Below are 17,282 nucleotides of genomic sequence, written 5' to 3'. Positions count from 1 at the left end.
GCTGGATTAAATAACTCACAAATGACTTCCCTTTGTTATAATCCATTTTGAACAAACAACCTCCCAATTACTAGTTGAACCCCCAGGCACTTTGACCCAGGAAAAGATGCTCTAGGTGGTAGACAAAAGTATTTTTTGTCATTGGAAAGGTGTATCAGTTCTTTGTAGATTAGTAAATACTGTGAGAATCAAGTTGGTCAGGATTCCTGTGCAGCCATGGTTCTTGACATTCAGTTGGTGTCACTGTCATATTTTAGGGAGCTACAGCTGAGTCTGTACAAGGGAGACTAGAAGCAAAGTCCATCTGTGAGAGGAGGGAGCTAATAGAATCAGGAGGAGACAGAGGCCACCTTAGGAGGAAGAAGAGTGGGATCTGGAACTGGAATCAAAAACCTGTTCCCTTGATCCATCATTCACCTCTTTATTTTCAACCAGCTCATTTCTCTCCAATTAGAAACCTGTTTTTCTGATTAAAAGTCAAGACAAATTTTCCCTCAGTGACAGATTTCCAACTTACTCTTTTCACAGCAAAGATTTTTATTTCCACTTCCCTTTAATTCCTCAGCATGAGTACTATATTGACTTTCCACACCTGCACCTCCCCAATTATTGCCCTATCAACAGTCACCAATGACCTCCATCTGTCAATCCAATGGACTTTCTTGTCCATACTGTTCAATAGCTGAAGGATCCGACTCTGTTTTCCTCCTCTCTCTCTCTTTTTTTTCAACACACTCTCTTGGCTTCAGGGAGGTAACTCTCCTGGTTTCTGTCCTGCTCTCAGACTTACCCCCTGTCTCCTTGTCCCCAACCCCCAAGCACCACATTGGGCTGGATACTCTTCTTCTGGCCTTCACCCTCACCACTCCTCTGCTACTACATTTACCACGTTATGTTATTGAACAACATAGTTTGTTCTTAAGCTTACAAACAGCTGTGAAAAGAGAAGCAAAAAGCAAAGGAGAAAAGGAAAGATATAAACATCTGAATGCAGAGTTCCAAAGAATAGCAAGAAGAGATAAGAAAGCCTTCTTCAGCGATCAATGCAAAGAAATAGAGGAAAACAACAGAATGGGAAAGACTAGAGATCTCTTCAAGAAAATCAGAGATACCAAGGAACATTTCATGCAAAGATGGGCTCGATAAAGGACAGAAATGGTATGGACCTAACAGAAGCAGAAGATATTAAGAAGAGGTGGCAAGAATACACAGAAGAAGTATACAAAAAAGATCTTCACGACCCAGATAGTCACGATGGTGTGATCACTGACCTAGAGCCAGACATCCTGGAATGTGAAGTCAAGTGGGCCTTAGAAAGCATCACTACGAACAAAGCTAGTGTAGGTGATGGAATTCCAATTGAACTCTTTCAAATCCTGGAAGATGATGCTGTGAAAGTGCTGCACTCAATATGCCAGGAAATTTGGAAAACTCAGCAGTGGCCACAGGACTGGAAAAGGTCAATTTTCATTCCAATCCCAAAGAAAGGCAATGCCAAAGAATGCTCAAACTACCGCTCAATTGCACTCATCTCACACACTAGTAAAGTAATGCTCAAAATTCTCCAAGCCAGGTTTCAGCAATATGTGAACTGTGAACTTCCTGATGTTCAAGCTGGTTTTAGAAAAGAAAGAGGAACCAGAGATCAAATTGCAAACATCCACTGGATCATGGAAAAAGCAAGAGAGTTCCAGAAAAACATCTATTTCTGCTTTATTGACTATGCCAAGGCTTTTGACTGTGTGGATCACAATCAACTGTGGAAAATTCTGAAAGAGATGGGAATACCAGACCACCTGACCTGCCTCTTGAGAAATTTGTATGCAGGTCAGGAAGCAAGAGTTAGAACTGGACATGGAACAACAGACTGGTTCCAAATAGGAAAAGGAGTACGTCAAGCCTGTATATTGTCACCTTGCTTATTTAACATATGCTGAGTACATCATGAGAAACGCTGGACTGGAGGAAACACAAACTGGAATCAAGATTGCCGGGAGAAATATCAATAACCTCAGATATGCAGATGACACCACCCTTATGGCAGAAAGTGAAGAGGAACTCAAAAGCCTCTTGATGAAAGTGAAAGTGGAGAGTGAAAAAGTGGGCTTAAAGCTTAACATTCAGAAAACGAAGATCATGGCATCTGGTCCCATCACTTCATGGGAAATAGATGGAGAAACAGTGGAAACAGTGTCAGATTTTATTTTTCTGGGCTCCAAAATCACTGCAGATGGTGACTGCAGCCAAGAAATTAAAAGACACTTACTCCTTGGAAGGAAAGTTATGACCAACCTAGATATCATATTCAAAAGCAGAGACATTACTTTGCCAACAAAGGTCCGTCTAGTCAAGGCTATGGTTTTTCCTGTGGTCATGTATGGATGTGAGAGTTGGATTGTGAAGAAGGCTGAGCACCGAAGAGTTGATGCTTTTGAACTGTGTTGTTGGAGAAGACTCTTGAGAGTCCCTTGGACTGCAAGGAGATCCAACCAGTCCATTCTGAAGGAGATCAGCCCTAGGATTTCTTTGGAAGGAATGATGCTAAAGCTGAAACTCCAGTACTTTGGCCATCTCATGGGAAGAGTTGACTCATTGGAAAAGACTCTATTGCTGAGAGGGATTGGGGGCAGGAGGAGAAGGGGACGACAGAGGATGAGATGGCTGCATGGCATCACTGACTCAATGGACGTGAGTCTGGGTGAACTCCGGGAGTTGGTGATGGACAGGGAGGCCTGGGGTGCTGGGATTCATGGGGTTGCAAACAGTAGGACTCGACTGAGCAACTGAACTGACCTGAACTGAAGCTGTCTCTCCAAAATAAGTTATAAGCTCCAAAAGAGAGTCTACATGCTAGGTGTTTCCGACTCTGAGACCCTATGGACTGTAGCCTGCAAGACTTCTCCGTTCATGGGATTCTCCAGGCAAGAATACTGGAGTGGTAGTGGGGGGGAGTCTAGATTCTATTTATCTGTATTCCTAACATGGGCATGAAGCCTGGCACATTGGAGGTGCTTTTTTCTTTTTTAACCTGACTTCAGGGAGAAGGCCAGACAGACTTATAGACTAACCACATAGGTTGGGGGTTAATAGTGAGCTCTCAGTCTGAAGTTCACGTGGGAAGCTATGGCTGGGTTCAAGTCCAGACCTCTTGGCCTGCCACAGTGCACTACTCTCAAATTCTGCAGGCAACTGGAGGGAGTGTTTCCTAACATAGTGGCTTGGTGCTCATCTCCAGTACTAAGCTTGAAGGTAAATTTGAGTACCCCAGAGTCAGCCACTCAGGGACAAATGAGGGATAAAAGGAGTTCAGGGACCTCCAAAGCAGAGGACACTGTGCATAGCAATCCCATTAGTGTCCTGTCACCCTTTAGAGGCTATCAGACAGCTTCCCTCTTTGACTTCAACAGTGTGATCACTTCTGACAAAGATAATTAAGGCTACAAATAAAAGGCAGAAGATAGAATATGTGTCAGTTCCCTTTGATTTTTTGATTTACCACTCTCATTTTTCTCTCCCATCATTTCTTTTTGGTCTTAAAAAAAAAGCATGCTATGTTTTTCCGGCTTGCCTGTGTATATCTAATTTTAGATTGCAAGCTGTGGGACAGGATCATGTCTTTATATGTGTAGCATCTCTCTGTGGGTGCCTCAACATCATTCAATTAACCTGTTTTTAATCTTAGGAAATAAAATGTAAAATTCTCCAGAGAACTTGTTTGTTTGAACCTCATTCAGTTCAGTTCAGTCGCTCAGTCATGTCCGACTCTTTGTGACCCCATGAATAGCAGCACGCCAGGCCTCCCTGTCCATCACCAACTCCTGGAGTTCACTCAAACTCACGTCCATTGAGTCAGTGATGCCATCCAGCCATCTCATCCTCTGTCATCCCCTTCTCCTCCTGTCCTCAATCCCTCCCAGCATCAGGGTCTTTTCCAATGAGTCAACTCTTCACATGAGGTAGCCAAAGTATTAAGAGTTTCAGCTTCAGCATCAGTCTTTCCAATGAACACCCAGGACTGATCTCCTTTAGAATGGACTAGTTGGATCTCCTTGCAGTCCAAGGGACTCTCAAGAGTCTTCTCCAAAACCACAGTTCAAAAGCATCAATTCTTCAGCGCTCAGCTTTCTTCACAGTCCAACTCTCACATCCATACATGACCACTGGAAAAACCATAGCCTTGACTTTCTAGAGATTTATAAATAATTTTCAGGCTATATCTAGGATATATTTGGAATATATCCAAAATAATTTATTTCAAGTAGTGTATAACAAACTAAAGTTGACTGGCCTCATAAGATCTTTGGATAATACTGAGAGATATATTTGAGCTGAATAAGAAAGGAATATAATAGCCCCTCCCAACTGAAAGGATATACTTTCCATACAAACAGAAATGATATATGTTCCTTGAAACAGAAAAATACTAAACAATGTCCACAATAAGACCCAAGCTATACAGTGTTTAACAATATTAACTACTGCTCCATTGGTCTGCTGTGTTGGTGAGGAATATAGTACCTACTCAAATTTGTAATCTAGCATGCTCATGATCAGAAATATTTCCTGTAAGATTTCCCATTCAGATTTTATGTTTCCTTCCATATACATTACATATTTTCCTCGTATCAAAAGAACAAAGGGATTTATACAAGAGTTTGAAAGTGGTTCTGACATTGTGTGTCAGATGACGTAACATGACATTAGTTCTGAGCAAATGGCTGCCAAGTACAAAGATACAGGTCTTGAAACAAAGACCCACTTAGAGTCGTAAACATCGACTCATAAGCAGAGAAACAATCTTGGGAGAAAAGGATAATTAATGGCTTTATTGCGAAAGAGAATAAGAAACTTAGAGAAATTTCAGCATACTTAGGTCTCTTACAAAATGCTCTTCTGATGGCATAGCCATCTGTGTTAGTTAAATCAGTATCACTGTTTGGTATAATGATAACAACAGGCATACCACCACCTATCTAATAGGATTATTGTGAGACCTGAATAGGGTATGATATGTAAGCTTAAATTATATAATGCACAATGCTACCATTGATTGAACAGTTCCTAGTTTTGCAAATACAAGCACATATCAATTTGGCAGATTCTAAATTCAAATCCATGGCAGAAATATTACACAGAGACGTATACATACAGACACACAAAAGAAACGACCATCACTGTCCTAAGCCAATCTGGAGAACAGAAAATTACAATGGCTACATTAAGACAGTGTTAAATGTCAGATGAATAACAACAGCAAAACTAAAGTCAGTTATCTAGGTTGTGGATTATGTGAGGAGGGGATCAAGAGAACTTTGAAATGGATTCTATTCTAGGACCATGGCACAAATAATCTAAGTACATAAATTAAGCTATAGAGAATGACAAAAATATATTTCAGGTAAATAGAAGAAATTTTATTAATTCTAAGAGCTAATATTTGTTGAGTACTCACAAGCCTCGTCACAACAACTCTATCAGATATGAAACAACAGTATTGCCAATGAGGAAACCAAGGCTTAAAGAAGTCAAATAACCTTGATTCAAACACAGGTAGTGCAAGATCAAAGGATAAAATCTTTGATCTGGGAATTAAGGGAACTAATACTTCGAATAAAAAGAGGAAAGAGCATTGTAAGGTGGAGGAAATAACATCAGGAACGTCATGGAGGTCGGAATAAGCAAGACGTGCTGAGGGTATGAGAAAATCTTATGGTTGAAACATGGCACACAAATTGCAGTAAAGGCAAGCGAAAGAGTGAAAGAGAGGGGCATAAAGAGAAGAAGAGATTAGGGCTTAAATATTGGAAACTAGATTGGGGCTTTATTCCTAGGAAAATAAACTGGGGCATGGGATCTAGTCCTGTGATCTGTGGATTATCAGTAATTCTGGTGACAGTGTAGAAGTATTGGTTTGAAAGAGGAGAAACAAAGGGAGACCAATTAAGATATTCTTGGAATGGCCTCACTTTGCTCTTCCAGGAAGTGAAGTCAAAGAAAACAAGTTCTTACTGCCTAATGAAAAGAAGCACACAAGTTTTTTTCAGGAATACAAACTTTTTTCCTGTAATAAATCTTGTTGTTGTTCAGCTGCTAACTTGTGTCTGACTCTTTGCAACCCCATGACTTCCCTGTCCTTCACTATCTCCTGAAGTTTGCTCAAACTCATGTCCATTGAGTTGGTGATGCCATCTAACCATCTCATCCTCTGTCACCCCCTTCTCCTTCTGTCCCCAATCTTTCCCAGCATTAGGGTCTTTTCCAATGAGTCAGCTCTTTGCATCATGGCCAAAGTATTGGAGCTTCAGCTTCAGCACCAGTCCAGTCCTTCCAATGAATATTCAGGGTTGATTTCCTTAGGATTGACTGGTTTGATCTCCTTGGTGTCCAAGGGACTCTCTTAAAAAATCATTATTATGTATCTTTATATAAAGGACACTGAATTATAGAATTCATCCCTTTGTTTACTACAAACCAAATATTCATTTAGGCCTACGGTGTATGCTTGTTTAAGGCTCTGCATAAAGCTTACCAACTCTATAGAAACTGATGGTTTTGTAGCTGTTAGGCAACATATCTCAAATATGCATGGGCTCTTTAAAAAAGGTAGATTGAAGTCACTTTCAAACTGAGGTTTCTGGTGAATGACTAAAGGAGAACTATACTGGATCTACATTTACATATGTCTTAATTCATTGAACATATATTTACTGAGTGATATGTTAAGAACCTTGAAACACAGTAGATACAGAAACGGGGAAGAGACTCTCTACCTTAAATAATGTAAAATGACATTAACATCATTTAATTCAACTCTGGTGTAGACATTTATTTAAGCTTAGTGCATAGATTGAAAAGTTCTCTAGAAAACTTGACTATTGAACTTCCTTGTTGTTGTTTCTAAGTCGTGTCCAACTCGGCGACCCCATGGACTATAGCCCATCAGGTTCCTCTGTCCATGGGATTTCCCAGGCAAGAATACTGGAGTGGGTTGCCATTTCTTTCTCAGAGGATCTTCCTGATCCAGAGATCAAACCCACCTGTCCTGCCTTTGCAGGCGAATTCTTCACCCCTGAGCCACCAGGGAAACCCCACTGAACTTCCTTAGTAATTTATAAATAATTTTCAAACTATTGCTCTCTCAGTTCAGTTCAGTTCAGTTGCTCAGTCATGTCCGACTCTCTGTGACCCCATGAATCGCAGCACGCCAGGCCTCCCTGTCAGTCACCAACTCCCGGAGTTCACCCAGACTCACATCCATCGAGTCAGTGATGCCATCCAACCATCTCATCCTCTGTCTTCCCCTTCTCCTCCTGCCCCCAATCCCTCTCAGCATCAGCGTCTTTTCCAACGAGTCAACTCTTTGCACAAGATGGCCAAAGTATTGGAGTTGCAGGTTCAGCATCAGTCCTTCCAATGAACACCCAGGACTGATCTCTTTTAAAATGGACTGGTTGGATCTCCTTGCAGTCCAAGGGACTCTCAAGAGTTTAACAGTAAGAAGCCTCTTTGCTATGAACTGCTTCCCTGGTGGCTCAGATGGTAAAGAATCTGCTATCTGTAATGTGGGAGATCCAGGTTTGATCCCTGAACTGGGAAGATCGCCTGGAGAAGGAAATGGCAACCCACTCCAGTATTTTTGCCTGGAGAATCCCATGAGCAGATCAGCCTGGCAGGCTACAGTCCACAGGGTTGCAAAGAGTCGGACACAACATAGTGACTAACACACTTGCTATGAATAGAGTGGGAATGTAGCATCTCCCAACTGAAAAGGCAGATTTTCTGGAGACTCTTTAATGGTAAAATATTTTGTGAAGGTAATATAGTCCAGTGGGCCGACAGACATGATTGCTACCAATTGCAAGGCAGCACAGTGAGTGGCGTAGGAGTAGGTGAGCACAGGGCATTCTGGGTAGACAAGCAGGTACACTGAACTCAGCTTTGGGCATTTGGGGCCAGGGACATGAGAGAAGCAATCAGGCTGACTTTTCCTAATTTAATAACAGCCACGATTTAGCAAGCTCCTTTACTCAACACACAGCTCAAGGGAGAAACAAAGCGAGGCCCAGGGAAGGTCAGCACAGAGCCAGCCCACTAGCAGCACATTCAGTGCTGGTGCCACGTCCACTGGGCCAGGCCCTGACGGAGCACTGCAGCTGCTCTCCTGAGTCACTGGTGACCTACCTGTCAGATTAAATGAAGATAATCAGTTCCAGTTCTGTATCATTAATGATTAGACAGCTCCTGTAACTGTGGTTCATTGGTTTATTTTGTTTCTTCTTCTAGGAAAACAACAGGTATGAACAACTTCCTTATAGATAGCATTCTTTGAGTTCCTTCATAGGTTAAGCAAAAAAAATATGTTTACACTAAGTGATGGATAGCTGCCTATGTCCTCACGTGTATGTTGTAGTGACAAAGTTATGTAAGTACCTGTCCAGTTATGTCTCTGGCTTGGAAAACTATATCTATATAATTTGGATTGTAAACCTACTTTTACCCAGTTAGACTTACTTCAGATTTACCCAAGCATATCATTTCCTTTTCACTAATAATTTTAAAACACTGTCCCTAGACCCAGGGGCTGGGTTGCCTTAGGCCAAACAACCAACTGGGAGGGAGCACAACCCCACCCATCAGCAAATAATTGGATTCAAGTTTTACTGAGTAAGGCCCTGCCCACCAGAGCAAGAGCCAGTTTTTCCCATGGCAGTCCCTCCCATCAGGAAACTTACACAAGCCTCTTAGCCTCATCCATCAGAGACCAGACTGAAGAAGCAAGAAGCACAGTCCCACACCACTAAAAAACCATATTACAGAAAGTTAATCACGATAAAAAAAGCAGAAAGTTATGTCCCAGATGAAGAGACAAGATTGCTGTTGTTCATTGCTCAGTCATGTCTGATTCTGCGAATCCACAGACCGCAGCATGCCAGGCCTCCCTGTCCTTCACAATCTCTTGCAGTTTGCTCAAACTCATGTCCACTGAGTTGATGATGCCATCCAACCATCTTATCCTCTGTCACCCCCTTCTCCTCCTGCCTGCAATCTTTCCCAGTATCAGGGTCTTCTCCAGTGAGTCAGCTCTTTGCATCAGGTGGCCAAAGTATTGGAGATTTGGCTTTGGCATCAGTCCTTCCAATAAATTTTCAGGGTTTATTTCCTTTAAGGTTTACGGTTGGATCTCCTTGCTGTCCAAGGGACTCTCAAGAGTCTTCTCCAGCACCACAGTTCAAAAGCATCAATTCTTTGGTGCTTAGCCTTCTTTATGGTTCAACTATCACATCTGTACATGACTACTGGAAAAACCATAGCTTTGACTACACAGACCTTTGTCAGCAAAGTGATGTCTCTGCTTTTTAATACACTGTCTAGGTTTGTCATAGCTTTTCTTCCAAGGAGCAAGCATCTTTTAATTTCATGGCTTCATTTACCATCCACAGTGATTTTGGAGCCCAAGAAAATAAAGTCTTTCACTGTTTGCATTTTTTCCCCATCTATTTGCCATGAAGTGATGAGACTGCATGCCATGATCTTAACTTTTTGAATGTTGAGTTTTAAGCCTGCTTTTTCACTCTCCTCTTTCACTTTCATCAAGAGGCTCTCTAGTTCCTCTTTGCTTTCTACCAGAAGGGTGGTGTCATCTGCATATCTGAGGTTATTGATATTTCTCCCGGCAATCTTGATTCCAGTTTGTGCTTCATCCACCTCAGCGTTTCTCATGATGTACTCTACGTACAAGTTAAATAAGCAGGGTGACAATATACAGCCTTGACACACTCCTTTCCCAATTTGGAACCAGTCCATTTTTCCATGTCTGGTTTTAACTGTAGCTTCTTGACCAGCATACAGATTTCTCAGAAGGCAGGTAAATTGGTTTGGTATTCCCACCTCTTTAAGAATTTTCTACAGTTTGTTATGATCCACATAGTCAAAGGCTTTAGCATAGTCAATGAAGCAGAAATAGATGTTTTTTTTCTGGAATTCCCTTGCTTTTTCTAGGACCCAACAGATGTTGGCAGTTGGATCTCTGGTTCTTCTGCCTTTTCTAAATCCAGCTTGTATATCTTGAAGTTTTCTGTTCACATACTTTTAAAGCCTACCTTGAAGGAATTTGAGCATTACCTTGCTAGTATGAGAAATGAGTACAATTGTGCAGTAGTTTGAACATTCTTTGCCATTGCCCTTCTTTGGGATTGGAATGAAAACTGACCTTTTCCAGTCCTGTGGCCAGGACTGCTGAGGTTTTCAAATTTGCTGGCATATTGAGTGCAGCACTCTAACAGCATCATCTTTCAGGATTTGAAATAACTCAGCTGGAATTCCATCACCTCCACTAGCTTTGTTTATAGTAATGCTTCCTAAGGCCCACTTGACTTCACACTCCAGGATGTCTGGCTCTAGGTGAGTGATCACACCACTGTGGTTATCCAAGTCATTAAGACCTTTTCTGTACAGTTCTTCTGTGTACTCTTGCCACCTCTTCTTAATATCTTCTGGCTCTGTTAGGTCCACACCATTTCTGTTCTTTATTGTGCCCATCTTTGGGTGAATGTTCCTTCGGTATCTCTAATTTTCCTGAAGAGACTGCTAGTCTGTCTGTAACAGGAGGGAAAGGGGCAGGGCACAACTTTTGAAAGAATGACATAGCCCAGGGATACAACATAAACAGATTAGAATCAAATGGGTCCAAGATGGCTTTAACATGAAGTGAAGTGAAGTCGCTCAGTTGTGTCCGACTCTTTGCAACCCCATGGACTGTAGCCCGCTAGGCTCCTCTTTCCATGGGATTCTCCAGGCAAGAATACTGGAGTGGGTTACCATTTCCTTCTCCAGGGGATCTTTCCAATCCAGGGATCGAACCCAGGTCTCCTGCATTGGAGGCAGACACTTTAACCTCTGAGCCACCAGGGAAGCCCTGGAAGATGGCTTTAACTAGACCTTAATCTTCAATCAACAAGCTATATGACACACTCAGAGGAACCATGACAGTTCCAAGGCACTGTCAAAAGACCAAGGAGTAGGAAGTGGCCCAATTCCTGGAAATCTTCATCCTTCCCCCAAAATAGTTGGAATAATTCTCCCACTCATTAACATATGATATTACCCAAACCATAAAAATTAACCATGCTACATGGCTCACACTCTGTATGTAGAGTGTGCTTCTCTCTGAATCTAAATAAATTCATTTCTTTAGATTTTCCTATTACTTTGTCTCTCACTGAATTCTTTCTGCAATGAGACATCAAGAACCTGAGCTTCATTAGGTCCTGAAACCAGGTAGCGTGGGTTTGCCTGGGTTCCAGTCCCAGCCAGGTGGTTTCAAGTCCCATTCTGAGGTAAATAGGTTTATTTCCCATTTTATCCTGTTCCTCTATTTCTTTGCATTGTTTACTTAAGAAGGCTTATCTCTATTTGCTATACTTTGGACTCTGCATTCAGATGGATATATCTTTCCTTTTCTCCTTTGCCTTTCGCTTCTCTTCTTTTCTCAGCTATTTTAAAGGCCTCCTCAGACAACCATTTGCCTTGCTGCATTTCTTTTTCTTGGGTATGGTTTTGATCACTGCCTCCTGTACAATGTTCCAAACTTCTGTCCATAGTTCTTCAGGCCCTCTGTGTATCAGATCTAATCCCTTGAACCTCTTTGTCACTTCCACTGTATAACCATAAGGGATTTGATTTAGGTCATATCTGAATGGCCTAGTGATTTTCCCTACTTTCTTTAATTCAAGTCTGAATTTTGCAATTACAGAACTTCCACAGGACTGGGGAAACAGACTATTTGAGGGCATAAACAAAACGTTGTGCACACCAGGGCCCAGGAGAAAGGAGTTAGAGACTGAGCCAGACTTGCCTGTGAGTGTTTGGGTGTCTTTGGTAGAGGCATGGGTCAACAATGCCCTGCTTCAGGGTCAGTGCGGGGTCAGGGGCACTGAAAGCAGCTGTCCTGGGAGGCACAGCTGGCATAAGTCCTTTTGGAGGAGGTTGCCATTACCCCTACTATAGTTTGGCCTCAGGCCAAACCACAGGGAAGTAAAACAGCCTCACCAATCAGCAGAAAATTGGATTAAAGATTTACTGAGCATGGTCTTGCCCACCAGAGTAAGACCCAGTTTTCCCCACAGTTAGTCCCTCCCATCAGAAAGGTTGCACAAGCCTCTTATCCTCATCCATCAGAGGGCAGACAGAATGAAAACCACAATCACAGAAGGGACAGGATAAAATCCGAGAAAAACAACTGAATAAAATGGAGATAGGTAGCCTTCCAGAGAAAGAATTCAGACTAATGATAGTGAAGATGATCCAGGATCTTGGGAAAACAATGGTGAAGATGCAAGAGTGAGTGTAGTAAGTGAAGTCGCTCACTCGTGTCCAACGAGCGACCCCGTGGACTGTAGCCCACCACGCTCCTCTGTCCATGGGATTTCCCAGGCAAGAGTACTGGAGTGGGTTGCCATTTCCTTCTCCAGAGGATCTTCCTGACCCAGGGATTGAACCCAGGTCTCCCGCATTGTAAGCAAGACACTTTACTGTCTGAGCCACCAGGGAAGTCCGAAGATGCAAGAAATGTTTACCAAATACCTACAAGAATTAAAGGACAAACAAACAGTGATGAATAATACACTAGAAGGAAACAATAGCAGAATAACTGAAGCAGAAGAATGGATAAATAACCTGGAGGACAGATGGTGGAAATCACTGCCACAGAACAGAGTATAGAAAAAAGAATGAAAAGATATGAGGACAGCCTAAGAGACCTCTGGGACAATATTAAAGGCACCAATATTCACATTATAAGGATCCAGGAGAAGAGAGAGAGTAAGGACCTGTGAAAATATTTGAAGGGATAATAACTGAAAACTTCCTTAACATGGGAAAGAAAATAGTCAATCAAGTCCAGGAAGCACAGAGAGTCCCAGGCAGGATAAACCCAAGGAGGAACACACTGAGACACATAGTAATCACACTGACAAAAATTAAAGGTAAAGATAAAATATTAAAAGCAGTAGGGGAAAAAAATGACAAAAAATATACAAGGGAAGTCCCATCAGGCTGATTTCTCAAGGGAAACTACAAGCCAGAAGGAAGTGGCATGATACATTTAAAGTGATGAAAGAGAAGAACCTACAACCAAGAATACTTTACCCAGTAAGACTCTCATTCAAATTTGATGGAGAAATCAAAAGCTTTCCAGACAAGCAAAAGTTAAGAGAATTCAGCACCATGAAACCAGCTTTACAACAAATGCTAAAGGAATTTCTCTAGGCAGGAAATACAAAAGAAGGAAAAGTTTTACAGAAAATAAACTCAAAACAATTAAGAAAACAGTAATAGGATCATATATATCTTAAATGTAAATGGATTAACTGCAGCAACCAAAAGACATAGACTGGCTGGGAGGATGAAAACATGAGCATGCATGCTCTTCCACTTACCACTGCACTCTGCTTGACCCCCCGAAATTGTATGTAATTATTTTATATTGTTAAGTTAATCATGTTCCCATTATGGTTTGCAATTGCAATTATCTTTTATTTTTTGTCTGGCTATTGATTGTGAAAACTGATAAACATCTTTCATATTGTGATTATGTACCTGTTATTCACTTAACACCATGGTATATGGTTGGTCAAAGAAAAATAATAGAACTCTATATCAGTGGCCACAGGACTGGAAAAGGTCAGTTTTCATTCCAATCCCAAAGAAAGGCAATGCCAAAGAATGCTCAAACTACCGCACAATTGCACTCATCTCACACGCTAGTAAAGTAATGCTCAAAATTCTCCAAGCCACGCTTCAGCAATATGTGAACTGTGAACTTCCTGATGTTCAAGCTCGTTTTAGAAAACGAAGAGGAACCAGAGATCAAATTGCAAACATCCACTGGATCATGGAAAAAGCAAGAGAGTTCCAGAAAAACATCTATTTCTGCTTTATTGACTATGCCAAAGCCTTTGACTGTGTGGATCACAATAAACTGTGGAAAATTCTGAAAGAGATGGGAATACCAGACCATCTGACCTGCCTCTTGAGAAATTTGTATGCAGGTCAGGAAGCAAGAGTTAGAACTGGACATGGAACAACAGACTGGTTCCAAATAGGAAAAGGAGTACATCAAGGCTGTATATTGTCACCCTGCTTATTTAACTTCTATGCAGAGTACATCATGAGAAACACTGGACTGGAAGAAACACAAGCTGGAATCAAGATTGCCGGGAGAAATATCAATAACCTCAGATATGCAGATGACACCACCCTTATGGCAGAAAGTGAAGAGGAACTCAAAAGCCTCTTGATGAAAGTGAAAGTGGAGAGTGAAAAAGTTGGCTTAAAGCTCAACATTAAGAAAACGAAGATCATGGCATCCAGTCCCATCACTTCCTGGGAAATAGATGGGGAAACAGTGGAAACAGTGTCAGACTTTATTTTTCCGGGCTCCAAAATCACTGCAGATGGTGACTGCAGCCATGAAATTAAAAGACGCTTACTCCTTGGAAGGAAAGTTATGACCAACCTAGATAGCATATTCAAAAGCAGAGACATTTGCCAACAAAGATTCGTCTAGTCAAGGCTATGGTTTTTCCTGTGGTCAAGTATGGATGTGAGAGTTGGACTGTGAAGAAGGCTGAGCGCCGAAGAGTTGATGCTTTTGAACTGTGGTGTTTGAGAAGACTCTTGAGAGTCCCTTGGACTGCAAGGAGATCCAACCAGTTCATTCTGAAGGAGATCAGCCCTGGGATTTCTTTGGAAGGACTGATGCTAAAGCTGAAACTCCAGTACTTTGGCCACTTCATGCCAAGAGTTGACTCATTGGAAAAGACTCTGATGCTGGGAGGGATTGGGGGCAAGAGGAGAAGGGGATGACAGAGGATGAGATGGCTGGATGGCATCACTGACTCGATGGACGTGAGTCTGGGTGAACTCCGGGAGTTGGTGATGGACAGGGAGGCCTGGCGTGCTGTCATTAACGGGGTCGTAAAGAGTCAGACACGACTGAGCGACTGATCTGATCTGATCTGATATCACCAAAACTATGATTTAATAGGAAAACCTGTAATCACTTTTTAAAGCCCAGATGCATATCAGAATTATCTTGAATTTTTTTGAAAAATACCAAAGCCCAGGTATTGCTTCTTTTTCCTCCAGAGCTCCAGATAGGTCTCTAATGAACAGCCATGTTTAAAAACAGTGGGTTATATGATGATCTTTTGTTTTTATCAGGTTTGTTTCACTTTTTGTATTTCATATTCAGTGCTCTCATTTCATTTAGTTTATGTTTTCTAATTTCTCCATCTCTTCTTTTTTCTGATATTCTCAAGGCTTGATAAAGCCTTGAGAAATCAGTCATGTCTGACTTTTTTGACCCCATTGACTGTAGCCTACCAGCCTCCTCCATCCTTGGGATTTTCCAGACAAGAATACTGGAGTGGGGTGCCATTTCCTTCTCCAGGAGATCTTCCCCACCTAGGGATCGAACCTAGGTTTCCTGTATTATAGACAGACGCTTTACCGTCTGAGCCACCAGGGAAGTCATACATGTAATATATATATTTTAGAAAACTTACGTATTTTTGCCTAACTAAAAATTTTATTATATTTTGATTCCACTTGTTTGACTTCATATGAATAGAATGCTAGGTTTATAATTAAAAAATAGATCTGCATCAAGCAACAAAGGTTTACTGTATAGCACAGGGAGCTATAGTAAATATCTTGTAATAACATATCAGTTCAGTTCAGTTCAGTCGCTCAGTCATGTCCGACTCTTTGCGACCCCATGAATCGCAGCACACCAGGCCTCCCTGTCCATCACCATCTCCCGGAGTTCACTGAGACTCATGTCCATCGAGTCAGTGATGCCATCCAGCCATCTCATTCTCTGTCGTCCCCTTCTCCTTCTGCCCCCAATCCCTCCCAGCATCAGAGTCTTTTCCAATGAGTCAGCTCTTGGCATGAGGTGGCCAAAGTACTGGAGTTTCAGCTTTAGCATCATTCCTTCCAAAGAACACCCAAGACTGATCTCCTTCAGAATGGACTGGTTGGATCTCCTTGCAGTCCAAGGGACTCTCAAGAGTCTTCTCCAACACAATAGTTCAAAAGCATCAACTCTTCAGAACTCAGCCTTCTTCACAATCCAACTCTCACATGCATACATGACCACATGAAAAACCATTGCCTTGACTAGACAGACCTTTGTTGGCAAAAAAATAACATGTGCATATATATAACTCAATCATCTTGCTGTGCATCTGAAGCATTGTAAGTGAACTATAATGAAATATATATTAAGAGAAAAAAAATCCTAATTTCTCAAGAGGAAAAAGTGAGAAGCTGAAAGTCACTTCATCCAAGAACTCAGAAGTGTCAGTCATCTGCCTACTGAAGCAGTCAGATGGACCAAAAGGAAAGAACCAGACCCTACCCTGGTGAGTATAATATAAAAATGCAAAATGAAGACTTACTGAGTGGCAAAACAATTGGTGTTGACATCCTTAGTGAGATGTATTCAAAGAGAAAAGCAAAGAAAATTCAAATGTTATGTAGTAGTTTCACTCTTTGTATTACTGTTTTATGCTTAAAAGAAATAAAGAAAATTAGTGATTATTAGTGATAAAAGAATTAGTGATTATAGTAACTTTGTTAGGAAGCCAATATTTTTACTTAGAGTGATAATGTTTCACTGAATTATTAAAGAAATATAATTTGGATGAAGAATTAAAAAATGGAGGTAGGCATACTTCAATGTGAGGCTAAGTTAGAAACATTAATATAAACTAACCACTAAACCATTCAGGTATGACCTAAATCAAATCCCTTATGATTATACAGTGGAAGTGAGAAATAGATTTAAGGGCCTAGATCTGATAGATAGAGTGTCTGATGAACTATGGAATGAGGTTCGTGACATTGTACAGGAGACAGGGACCAAGACAATCCCCAAGAAAAAGAGATGCAAAAAAGCAAAATGGCTGTCTGGGGAGGCCTTACAAATAGCTGTGAAAAGAAGAGAAGTGAAAAGCAAAGGAGAAAAGGAAAGATATAAGCATCTGAATGCAGAGTTCCAAAGAATAGCAAGAAGAGATAAGAAAGCCTTCTTCAGCGATCAATGCAAAGAAATAAGGGAAAACAACAGAATGGGAAAGACTAGGGATCTCTTCAAGAAAATCAGAGATACCAAAGGAACATTTCATGCAAAGATGGGCTAGATAAAGGACAGAAATGGTATGGACCTAACAGAAGCAGAAGATATTAAGAAGAGGTGGCAAGAATACACAGAAGAA

At 41.3% G+C, this 17,282-nt stretch overlaps 1 long non-coding RNA gene and 1 other non-coding gene across 4 annotated transcripts in view; both read right to left on the bottom strand.

Annotated features, from left to right (window-relative positions):
• Window positions 1-17,282, bottom strand: part of LOC133260665 (uncharacterized) — a 143,856-nt gene that overhangs the window by 1,080 nt on the left and 125,494 nt on the right. The gene's annotated exons all lie outside the window — the stretch shown is intronic.
• On the bottom strand, window positions 15,458-15,529 carry TRNAY-AUA (transfer RNA tyrosine (anticodon AUA)). The gene has a single exon. It is a non-coding gene; the product is annotated as a tRNA-Tyr (tRNA).

The sequence above is a fragment of the Bos javanicus genome, chromosome 14, assembly GCF_032452875.1.
Source record: "Bos javanicus breed banteng chromosome 14, ARS-OSU_banteng_1.0, whole genome shotgun sequence".
Lineage (NCBI taxonomy): Eukaryota > Metazoa > Chordata > Mammalia > Artiodactyla > Bovidae > Bos > Bos javanicus.
The sequence above is the reverse complement of the archived record's forward strand: the minus strand, read 5'-3'. Positions and strand labels throughout refer to the sequence as shown.